General features: G+C 47.1%; 1 long non-coding RNA gene across 1 annotated transcript; it reads left to right on the forward strand.

Moving 5' to 3' along the window:
• Positions 1-213: 213 nt before the first annotated feature.
• On the forward strand, positions 214-3,018 carry LOC144145211 (uncharacterized). The gene is made up of 3 exons (XR_013317451.1): positions 214-450; positions 845-907; positions 2,884-3,018. It is a non-coding gene; the product is annotated as an uncharacterized LOC144145211 (long non-coding RNA).
• The last annotated feature ends 7,132 nt before the right edge of the window (positions 3,019-10,150 follow it).

A 10,150-nucleotide genomic window follows, 5' to 3' on the forward strand; every position in this document is an offset into this window, starting at 1 on the left:
TCGGCCCCGTGCATTGTAATCACCCAGACTTCCTGGCTATCATCCTTTCAATGTTATTAGTGTCTCCACCGGAAACTAATGTTTCAAGGAAAACACAATTGGTCCTGTAAATCGACATCTTTTTATCATGGCTGTGTTTCCCCTTTGTATCCGCTTGTTAACTCTCAACATTTTGTGCCTAGTTTTGGCGGGACAACCACCATATCATTTACCTATTGTTAGACGGCATACTACATACAAAAAACATCCAATGCATTTCCTTTTCTAGTACAGTGCTCCACCGCAATTTTCAACTGTATCCGGCACCCTAGTATTTTACGCTTGTTTGTGTAATGGCGATCATCGAATGGTCCATTTTAAGATCAAACAAGGCTTTCTGGGATATATAGCCAGCACTAAAGTCGTATTCAGTTGTATTCATCGTAAAACCCCTCCCTGACAAGAGGCTTGGTAAGTAAACTCAAGCTACTGCAGACGCCTTCTTTCCAGAATGGCATTTGTTTTCTGCCATCAGCTCCGTAAAGAAGTGTAGCAGTATGTGACAGAAGGTCAAATAAAAATTACAATGTCCAGCCCAATGTCCAATCTCCAATGTCCAGAGCTTTCCAGCTTTTTTGAGTAAAAAAATCCGACAATAGCAACCATTTTGATGCGTAAGAAAATACTTTTGTTACACAGTCAAAATGAAAGGAAAGACCAAAAACTTAAGCAAGAAAATTTTGGAACCCCATTCGTAATATTGATTTATAGTAACGTTAAATTTCTTACTACAGTTGCAAAATTCCGGCGCATTCGGGACCTTATTTTCGTGGGGCATATTGCTCTGAACATTTTTCTCTCGCAGAGCCAGCTACCATGGTTAACTTTTCCGGGTTTCGATTCCTGCTTCTGGCTACTTTTATTCTTGGTATGAACTCTTTTTTAACAACTTTTGAGTGCGCAATTGCTTCTACCCCATTTCCCTTTACCTCGGAGATAACAACTATAACAATGGAGATTAAAGACACAGATTTAGCAACGGCGGTGTACATACTGGTGCACGTTCAGCGGAAGTGGTCGATACGAGCACGCCCTGGCCGCAGGTTGGTCGTATACGCTTCGATTTGAGGTCTAACATGAAACGGTTCCCGATGCTTTGCATGCAATGAACTTAACGTTGGCTCGCAGGTCGTTAAGCTTAATGTTAAGGCAACCAAAGGGTAAGCGTAAGGCGGGGTCCGACAAGAACTATTGGCCAAGGCTCTTATGTTATGTAAAAGAGAAATAAGCACAAAGACACAAAGGGAACATATACATGGTCACCCATTGACGACCCTATTTTAAGCCACACAATGGTAAATGTGTCTGCAACCTCGAGTGGATCTCGCCGACGGCGGCATTCTTCACTGGAGAAGAGGAGGGATGTACTTTCATTGCAGCAGCATTTTGGGCGGTGGGCGGAGTCCTTAGTACAGGACCCCGGTTGACCTTGCTTCGGGATGACGTTAGGGGGTGGGGTACAGGCTTGCCATGGCGTTTGCCGTTTGCCTGTTACAACTACGAGCTAGACATCCCCCTGGGTAAAGTTCGGGAGGCAAATGATGTCTTATTAGATATCTGGGTCTGCATTTTGGAAGTTCTGAATATAATTGCGAATCAAGGCGTGCCGATTACGTTGCCGGGTGCCGAAGCGGTCGTTAAAGGGACAGACAGCCGAGTTTTGTCGCGGATATGTTAAGCCAGCGTTTTATATAGTCCGGTAACCACAAGCAATTTCTAAACAAATTGGTGGAAATCATTTTAATTTGGCAGCAAACTTTCTGAAATCGGAAGGGTGGCGGTTCGTAGTGTCGAAACTTGACACTACAATATGTGTCCCTGTCACGTGACCTGCAAACCTAGCAGCTACTGTAACTGCTGAAACGTTTATTTACGCATTGAAAATGTTTTAACACAAGTATTTGTACAAGGTTAACTTGTATCTGTATTTATAAACAATATTTTGAAAATTTTAACTACACGCCACCCGCCGTCGCTGGGTTGCTCTCAGTGTGGCTAACTGAGCCGCCATGCACAGAATCAACTGCAGCGTTCAGGAAACAGACCCAGTGAAGGAGCTTTGACGATTCTGCCTGGTTCAGGGGCGTTTGTTCTGCCAAAATATTTGATTTCAGTTCCAAAAACGCCAACGGCAGCTGACAAAAAACATCGCGCCCGTGGAGAATGGAACTTCCCACCTCCAAAACGTGATACCAGATTCTACCTGTCGTCTATCTCAACAGATGGAGCAATCGTGCAAAATAAACCATTGCATTAAAAACACACATAAAGGAACAGGAAAGCCTGCTATTCAAACTTTTTAAGCTGGGGACAAGTTTTTAAATATCGTTTTTTTATTTTGCATACCAACAAAAGCATGTTGCCGAGCTACTCTATGTCATGGTTGCCAGCATTATTTTTGGGAGGGACATTACTGCCCGTAGATCTAAAAATTTCGATTTAAAAAGTTCTAGGGCATTATCAGCAAAACCGTTTCTCGTCAAGATGCTTTAATTGATGCCCTTTTATTTGGGATAGAGAATATATACTCGATAAAAATTGGTTGTCTGTCCCTTTAAAAGTGCGGTTAGGAAAGATGTCAAGCCACCACCTTCTCCCCCTAGTGAGCACGCGGTAGTTTGGTTGTCCTGCGACCATAACCTTTCGCACTGTAAATATGAACTGGCCGGCGACATTGACCAGCAGGTCAACTAGCATTTATTGTTGAACAAACTCATTTGGTATACTCATGCAGGCGGTGAAGTCATCAGCTGAAAAAATTGGTGTTTAAGCAACCAAAGTATCTATGAGATTTAGCGAAGCTGTTACCAGCGAGACTAACTGCTATGTCATTTCTTTCCGCAGCATTTCTAGCAAGGCGTGGCATGATGGCCACTCCAGAGGGTGGCGGCTACAGTCGTGCGGCTGAAGAAGCAATGTCCCGTGGCGAGAGAGCCTATAGTCCACCTGCCCAGCTGTCGTAGCTTTTGAAACAATAAAGACCCTATGTTTACAACATTTCGCTTTAGTTTTTTCAATATTAGTAATAAGGATGTATGGTTCCCAAAAGGTAAACATAACATAGCACAAAAGAAAAGTTATAGAGGTCCTTTATCTCACTCACACACACGAAGTCTTTAACGCGTTACAAAAAATAATTATAATAAATAAATAAAGTATAGGACATAAACTAAAACTTGTACACTCAGTCAATCAGCTGTTTCTAATTTAAAAAACGCAGCTACATGAATGGCTAGAAGTTAGTTTCCGAATATTGCGGCGAAGTAAGGATTCGTACCCAAGGTATCTATCATTTTGGTTTGCGTCGTATAAAGACTCCATAACTTCCATTCCTTGGCTGTCATGCCGGGATGTTGCAGCGCCATTCCTTAGACGGTGACGTCAAAACGTCGGTACACTATATTTTGTCGATTGCAATGTATCCATTTTCCCCATATAGGCATGATATGGCAATAAATTGCATTGATGCCAATGAACCATGTAATAGATGTTCTAAAAAGATTGAAAGGCGGAGGGACCTTGACATCCAGGGCGACCGCCGCCGGAATCATCGTGATAGGTAGAATGAGCACTGAACGGTGAAACACAGCAACAAGAAATGAAAACGACAGTCGCCAATGTTCTGCGTGTACATGACGAAAACGTGGAGTCTTGACCCTACCGAGGGAGTGGTTTTTTTCGCAAAGTGGTGCCCTAAACATGGTATAAATGAAGCGCCACAACATCCGCGAGTAAATGCGCCTTATCGTTTGTTGAAACATCGCAACGGTCATCAATCTCATTAGCGGACTCCCCCTGAATTGAAATATTACAGAGTTTTAGCATTCCGTGTGTTTCGTGGGTTCCCTCTGTTCCGTTTGTTCCAGAACCCAAGTGCGCCTGCGGGCACGGCGAGGAGGATAGCCCCGACAGTAACGCGTGCGAGGGCATGGCGAGAGCTGGCCCGCGAAACTAATCAACCCTACTGGAACGAATGCGCAAGTGCCCCGTCGGGTACCGCTAAACACGGCATTAACGGAAGGGACGGAACCGATGGAATGCCAAAGCTCTTTACTCGAGAGTATTAGCATACCATGTGTTCCGTAATTTCGTATGTTCCATTTCTACCGGGACCCGACTGGGCATGTAAGCATTAGTTCCACGGGCCAGCTCTCGCTATGCCCGCGCTTGCTTTACTGTGGGGGTTATCCTCCTCGCCGTGCCCGCGCACGCAGGCGCCCTTGGGTTCAAAAACAAACGGAACATACGGAACATACGGAACACACGGCATGTTAAAACTCTCTATTAAGGTACAAGCATAGGGCCGAACGATTACTATTTACCAGGCTCATAAACGACATCAAATCCGAACTTCCCAGGGAATAGCCATGGAAAAGGATTTTCATGTATCCAGTGAGTGAATAGAGGCTATACGTAGTGACCTAATACACACGAACTAATCCATCCTCCCGCATTTATCAGGAACGGAACAGAAAACCGGATTCGCCCATATGGTACTGTAGAGAGACCGGATGTTAGGCAACTGCCTATTTTGTTCCTCGTGTTGCTATGGCCCCACTTTGATATATGAGCATGAATTAGGGTTAAGAAAGGCTTGTACGATGTTCTTACACTACCTATAAATGTCTATTTTGGCGTTTCGTTCCCGAATGCCTGCAAATGCCTAATTTTAAAATCGGCGCCTATGTGAACCCTATTTAGACCCACGTACCGCTTTCTAGTCCAGTTTGAGATCGCTATTCACGCTATCGGACAACATCGACTGTTCTTAACTCCAAGGGTTCAACGCAGTCCTCTAGTACAACCAACTCCTGGAAAACATCCGCTAGCACCAGTGAAATGCGACGCGCCAGCCAACATACGCCGCCATGCTGCCACGGCGCGAGCGGTTCGCGAGCGGGGAACCACAGAGAGCCGCCAGGGGAGAAAAGAGTGAGAAGCAAAAAAGAAAGAAAAAAATGGCTGGCGATCACGATACTCCCTAAAGCGACATTTGGGCGCAGCAGCAGTGCGCTGAGGCAGCACTCACTGTGGGTTCTCTCCAGGGCAGCGATGATGAGCCTCTGCGTCGGGGGCGCGAAGTGCTTCTCAAAAAGGGACCTCGAACGGCGTCTTAAGCGAACGCACATCATAGACACGCGCTCGCCACCCTTACCGGCATGCTGCGCGGCATATAAACGGCAGCGTCTGTGCCAACGGCGCTGCGGTAAACAGGGACATAAGCGTAGGACACCAGTCTGCAGCGCGCCCATTTCAAATCAGCCTCTCATCTCCCGGCGTGCAGTGCGGCCACCAAGAAACCGGGGCGTCCGTGGCAACGACGCAGCGCAAGCATCTCCTCCAACGCTTTGCATATGAATGCCGTGTCTAAATGGCGCTGTCGGACAGACGTCGGCTGCATAACGCGGGACACCCGGGATGGCTACTTACCACTGGAAGTTTTTTTTTTTTTTTTTTTTTTTTGGGGGGGGGGCAAGGGCTGCGTCTTTTGAGATGCCATCAAAAGCTTCCACAACACAAGGCAGACAATACAAGCTTCGCTTGAAAAGGTTACACAGGAACGTAAGAGAAGGTGATTCTACCCCGAAGGAGTTGACGGAAGCATTTCTTTGACCGACACAAAACGTGCAGATCTCGTCGCGGGTCCGCCAGGATTTGGGAAAAAGAAGGAGGGCCGCAGGATCCGAGGCATCCAGGGCAACCGCGGCCGGAATCATCATGATGGGGAGGATGAGCCGTGAACGGTGGGAGACAGCGATGAGAAACGACAACGACCGTCGCGATTGGTCGGTGGGTACATAACGTGACAATATAGGCTTGACCCTACAGACGGCGCAGCACAACGCCTTAGCCACTGGGCCACCGCGGCGGGTAACTCTCTATTATGGACAACGACGGTGAAACACTCAGGCTTCTGTAAACGCACTTTTGTTGTTTCGAACGGCGTTATCTAATTCCTTCGAGGTTTTGTAGCCTCCACATAAGCGCTTTAGATTGTTTGCTTTGCTCTAGACATGCGCGTCAAGTCCGCTTTGCCCGGCAAATAACTTCGTCGTCTCTTTCTTTTTTGCTAGGAACAGGTTATTTCAAACAGAACTTGCTCTAAGAATAATGCGGGGGCAGCGGCTTCACTTGACAAATGTGGTTATTTCGAGGTATCTCCACGGCCCCCCTGAAAAAAAAAACAAAGGTGACAAGTATTCTGTTCGCAAACAAAATTACTGGGTTCCGCAGCGTATATTGTCTCTATTTTTCGCGAACAGTTCTCGCGGCGACCAGGCTCGGGCAGAACGGGAAAGAAGAGGCGCATCTCTATGTAGGAACGGTAGCCGCAGTTTAACGCCGCATTAAACAGGTGGAGTCTCTTACATTCATTTGCCTTACTGCCATGGCGCTTGCTTAGAAGTCACGGCTGCACAGCCCTGATGTGATTTATGGATATGGAGAACAGGCAAAAAAATCCCGGGCTATCTCTACTAACATGAAACCTGTGGAGCAGCGACGCATGCAGTGTATGCGTGTATTCTAGTTGCGTCGGCGTTTATGCCAACTGAGATGAAACTGTTGGGGGGTAGAAGTATACATCTTTGTTTGCAGCACGAAGCGTTCTAGCGCGAGGCGTTGCAAAACGAGTGTCCCGGTGTGTTCTTTTAGTGCGCGTTACGTTCTAGCTCGAGGCGTAAACGATTGCCCCGGTGTTTTAGTACCGTCACTACACCGACGATGACATAAGATGACGACATGAGACGCCGACAGCCCCAACTCCTAAGGGCTTTCGCCCCTAAACGTAGCGCACAACACCACTACGCATGAAGCTTTTCTTGTCTCCATGGCCACAACAAAACACAAGGACGACCACGGGACATTGGATACGAGCGTGATTTGCGTCCGAAACGTACAGCCGTTCAGCACGCCTCCTACCGTATTTACCCGATTCTAACGCGCACTTTTTTTCCGAAAAAATAGGCCGAAAAATCGCATGCGCGTTAGAATCGGATACAAAATCGAAAATGCCGAAACAGCGGAAATTTCGTCCCACCCATCGCCATCGCCATCTCAAAATGGCGCCAAAGCTTTTAGCAACGACTTTTCGGACGCAGCAAGCCTAGGCGCCTAGGCTTTTCTATCGGCGTTCACACAAATCGAGAAATCGTTTCACTTGCGCGCTTGATAACAGCAATGGCAGCAGCGGCTCCCACGCGTTCAAAACGAGCGGTCGGCTGAAGCGTGCACCTCTGGAGAAGCTCTCGGGATGGGCGTGCGAGGCGTGGGCCAGGATCCCATCGACCATGGTTGAACGTTCGTTCAGAAGCGTGGTATCGCGAACGCGCTTGAAGACACCGAGGACGAGATGTTGTGGTCAGCGGAGAGCGACGAGGAGTGAGATGAGTGAGATTACTTTGGGAAATAAATCACCCGTTTCTCTCGCATTCGTTTGTCTGGGTCACAAAGTCCCGTGCGCGTTACAATCGGAGTTGCAAGTTTTTTCGGTTTTTTTGCCAGGAAAATGGGTGCGCGTTAGAATCGGGGGCGCGTTAGAATCGGGTAAATACGGTATGTGTAGAGCCCGCGGGGTGCACCGGGTGGAACGCATTGCTGCGCCAGCCTCACCTCCACCATTGCGACGCTGTGCAGACAACACACTGCCTGTATTCTAGAACACTGTAACGTGCCTAGTCCAAACGCTAAAAAGTTCCTTTCGGTTTCGGTGCAACACGTGGTGCAATACTCGGAGTCTCGGCCACATAATTATGCGGCCCTTGTACCATACTGTGGGCATAGCGACATGCATTAAGACTGTTTGCGTGCTTTTGTTGTGCGAAAGAAAACTCCAGAGCATTTATTTTGGCTAAGGAAAGTATTTTCAAACGTACGCAACATGTAGCGCGCTCAACGTCTTCCCTAGCTCCCTACTCATCCACACTTGGGGGGGCTCTACTAGGCGAGGAGGGGACCGTGAGCTACGCCCTAGCGGTTGTTTGGACGCCAACGTTGGCGCGGCCTAAAAATGGAAATATGCTTTTCTTGAACAAGGCGCATAATACTGGTCACGGGTTCCACGAAGAAATATTTCGCCTTGTGGTCCGGAGCAACGTAGGACGTGGGAGCTCGGAAAAGCATAACCGATTTGAGCAAAAGCATGAGCAAAACTGATTAAACAGCTCGGTGCGTGGTAGCGTTGTATTCGATTGCTTCTACACCGCTACACATCACCGCTGTCTCGCTTGCTTCCGGTTTATTGTGACGCAAACAGCGGCTGCAGCAGCCGTTGTTTGCCTCGTGGAATTGGAATCACTGCGAGGGAAGTGAGGAAGGAAAATGAGTTGTTTAATTAGCAATTTCTTAGCAATCAAGGCCCTTGGCAGCGAATTCGCGCTAAAATGACTATGGGAAGGTCAGACTTCCGTTTCAACGCAACTTGCTGGTTGCCTTCAGTGTCCTTTTAAAGTTACCGGCTTGTGTGATCGACCTCCATGCCGACTAGAATTTATTGTGTAACAAGGCCACTAGAACTACTGTTCTACCCTTTTCAGTTGCTATCAGCTGACAAAACAGACAGAGCTAAGGGAGAACAACTGACGCATCATCATTCTCAGGCGTTTCTTCCAGAGTTCGCGACAGATCATTGCAAGTGAGACTAATTGCTGTGCTATTTTTTATGCAGCGTTTCTCGCAGCGGGGGCAGCGTCTAGCGACCATGAGGGAAAGCGTTACAGTCCCATGTCTGAAGTCGCCGTGGCGCGCGGCCAGCCATGGCCAAGGTCTACCTGAAGAATGAACCGCGGTGTCTGCTGAAGAATGAACATCACGTGCTTACAAAATGCTGGTTTCGTTTTAGTTGTTCTAGTCACTAAGGTATTTGGTTCACCATTGGGAAAGCAAACAAGTCGGTTTAAAAGCTCCATGGCTTGATTCAACAAAGCCATGGTACGTGGCACATTACCAAAATACTACATTTATTCCAGTTCTAAGCTTAGACAATATGAAGTTTCGGTTAGAAGCGAGAAATGCAGCTGCCCATATTGCAAGCAACGAATATTTTTTTCAGTATTCCAACGAGGTAAGGAAGTGGACCCCAAGTCTTCTTTATGTCCGTTTAGAACTTTTGTTTGCCTAGGCTAGATGCGGCAGGGCGATTCGTTAGGTTTGCGGCACCACAAAGTCAGTTTATCATATACTTGTTGATTCGTATGTGTGTACGTGTGTCGAATACAGGCAGGATTTAGGAAATAGTATTAAAGAATGGACCCCATCCTTGAGATCAGCCAGGATATCGATACATCATTGTAATAAAACTAGCCTATGTAAACAGTGTAAATGTTCCGACCGAGCTCTTTATTCAGCGGTAATCACCCAAGTTGAAACTTTGATAGACCAGGAAGCAGAGAAACCACATTCATAGGCCTCTAGGAGGACTTAAAAGGTGTTCGGAACCATTACGTTAAACAGAAGTGGAAGAGAGAGGGAGAAAGTTTCTGGAACAATGAAGACGTGAGCCCCACTTCTGGCATGACTTGAAGTTGGTACTTGAAGTGATATAAATATAGTGAGAAAAAAAGAAAATAAAAGTGTAAGAATGCAGGTAATGAAACTTTCTTGTTGTAGCGCCTTCATTGGGAAAGAAAGACCGGATGCGGAGAAGTTTAAAGTGGTTCTATAGGGGACGTGAATCCCGCGCGTCTCGAATGCATCCCGCCCGTTCCAGTCGGTCCCCTTGACTGTCGGTTGTCCCTCTTCACTATTTTGACGCACTAAAAAAGGTGCGGAACTTTCGGGTTGTTTTCTTATTTCACATTTGGAATTTCTGGGCGTTATCGTAGACGTGTCAAAATTGAATCTTCAATCTTCGCGTGTATTCCGCAAACAACTTCCAGCTTGTTTGAGCAGTTCTAGCGCCTCCAGCCAACCCGTTAGTATACTTACACCAGCCGAAACTGGAAGTGTGCGGCGGAAGCTATCCGCTCGTTTAATTTGTCGTGGTACATCTTCTTTGCCCCAAGGGTTCCCATGGCACACTTTTTTGTTTAACCACCTTTTGTGCGACGCGGGCTTCTTACAGCTCTTCGTTTTCTTCCTTTGATGAAACCCGCACGCAATCTCCGCTACCTCT

Source organism: Haemaphysalis longicornis, unplaced genomic scaffold (genome assembly GCF_048455015.1).
Source record: "Haemaphysalis longicornis isolate Haplotype H1 unplaced genomic scaffold, Haemaphysalis longicornis Haplotype H1 scaffold_7, whole genome shotgun sequence".
NCBI classification, from domain to species: Eukaryota; Metazoa; Arthropoda; class Arachnida; order Ixodida; family Ixodidae; genus Haemaphysalis; species Haemaphysalis longicornis.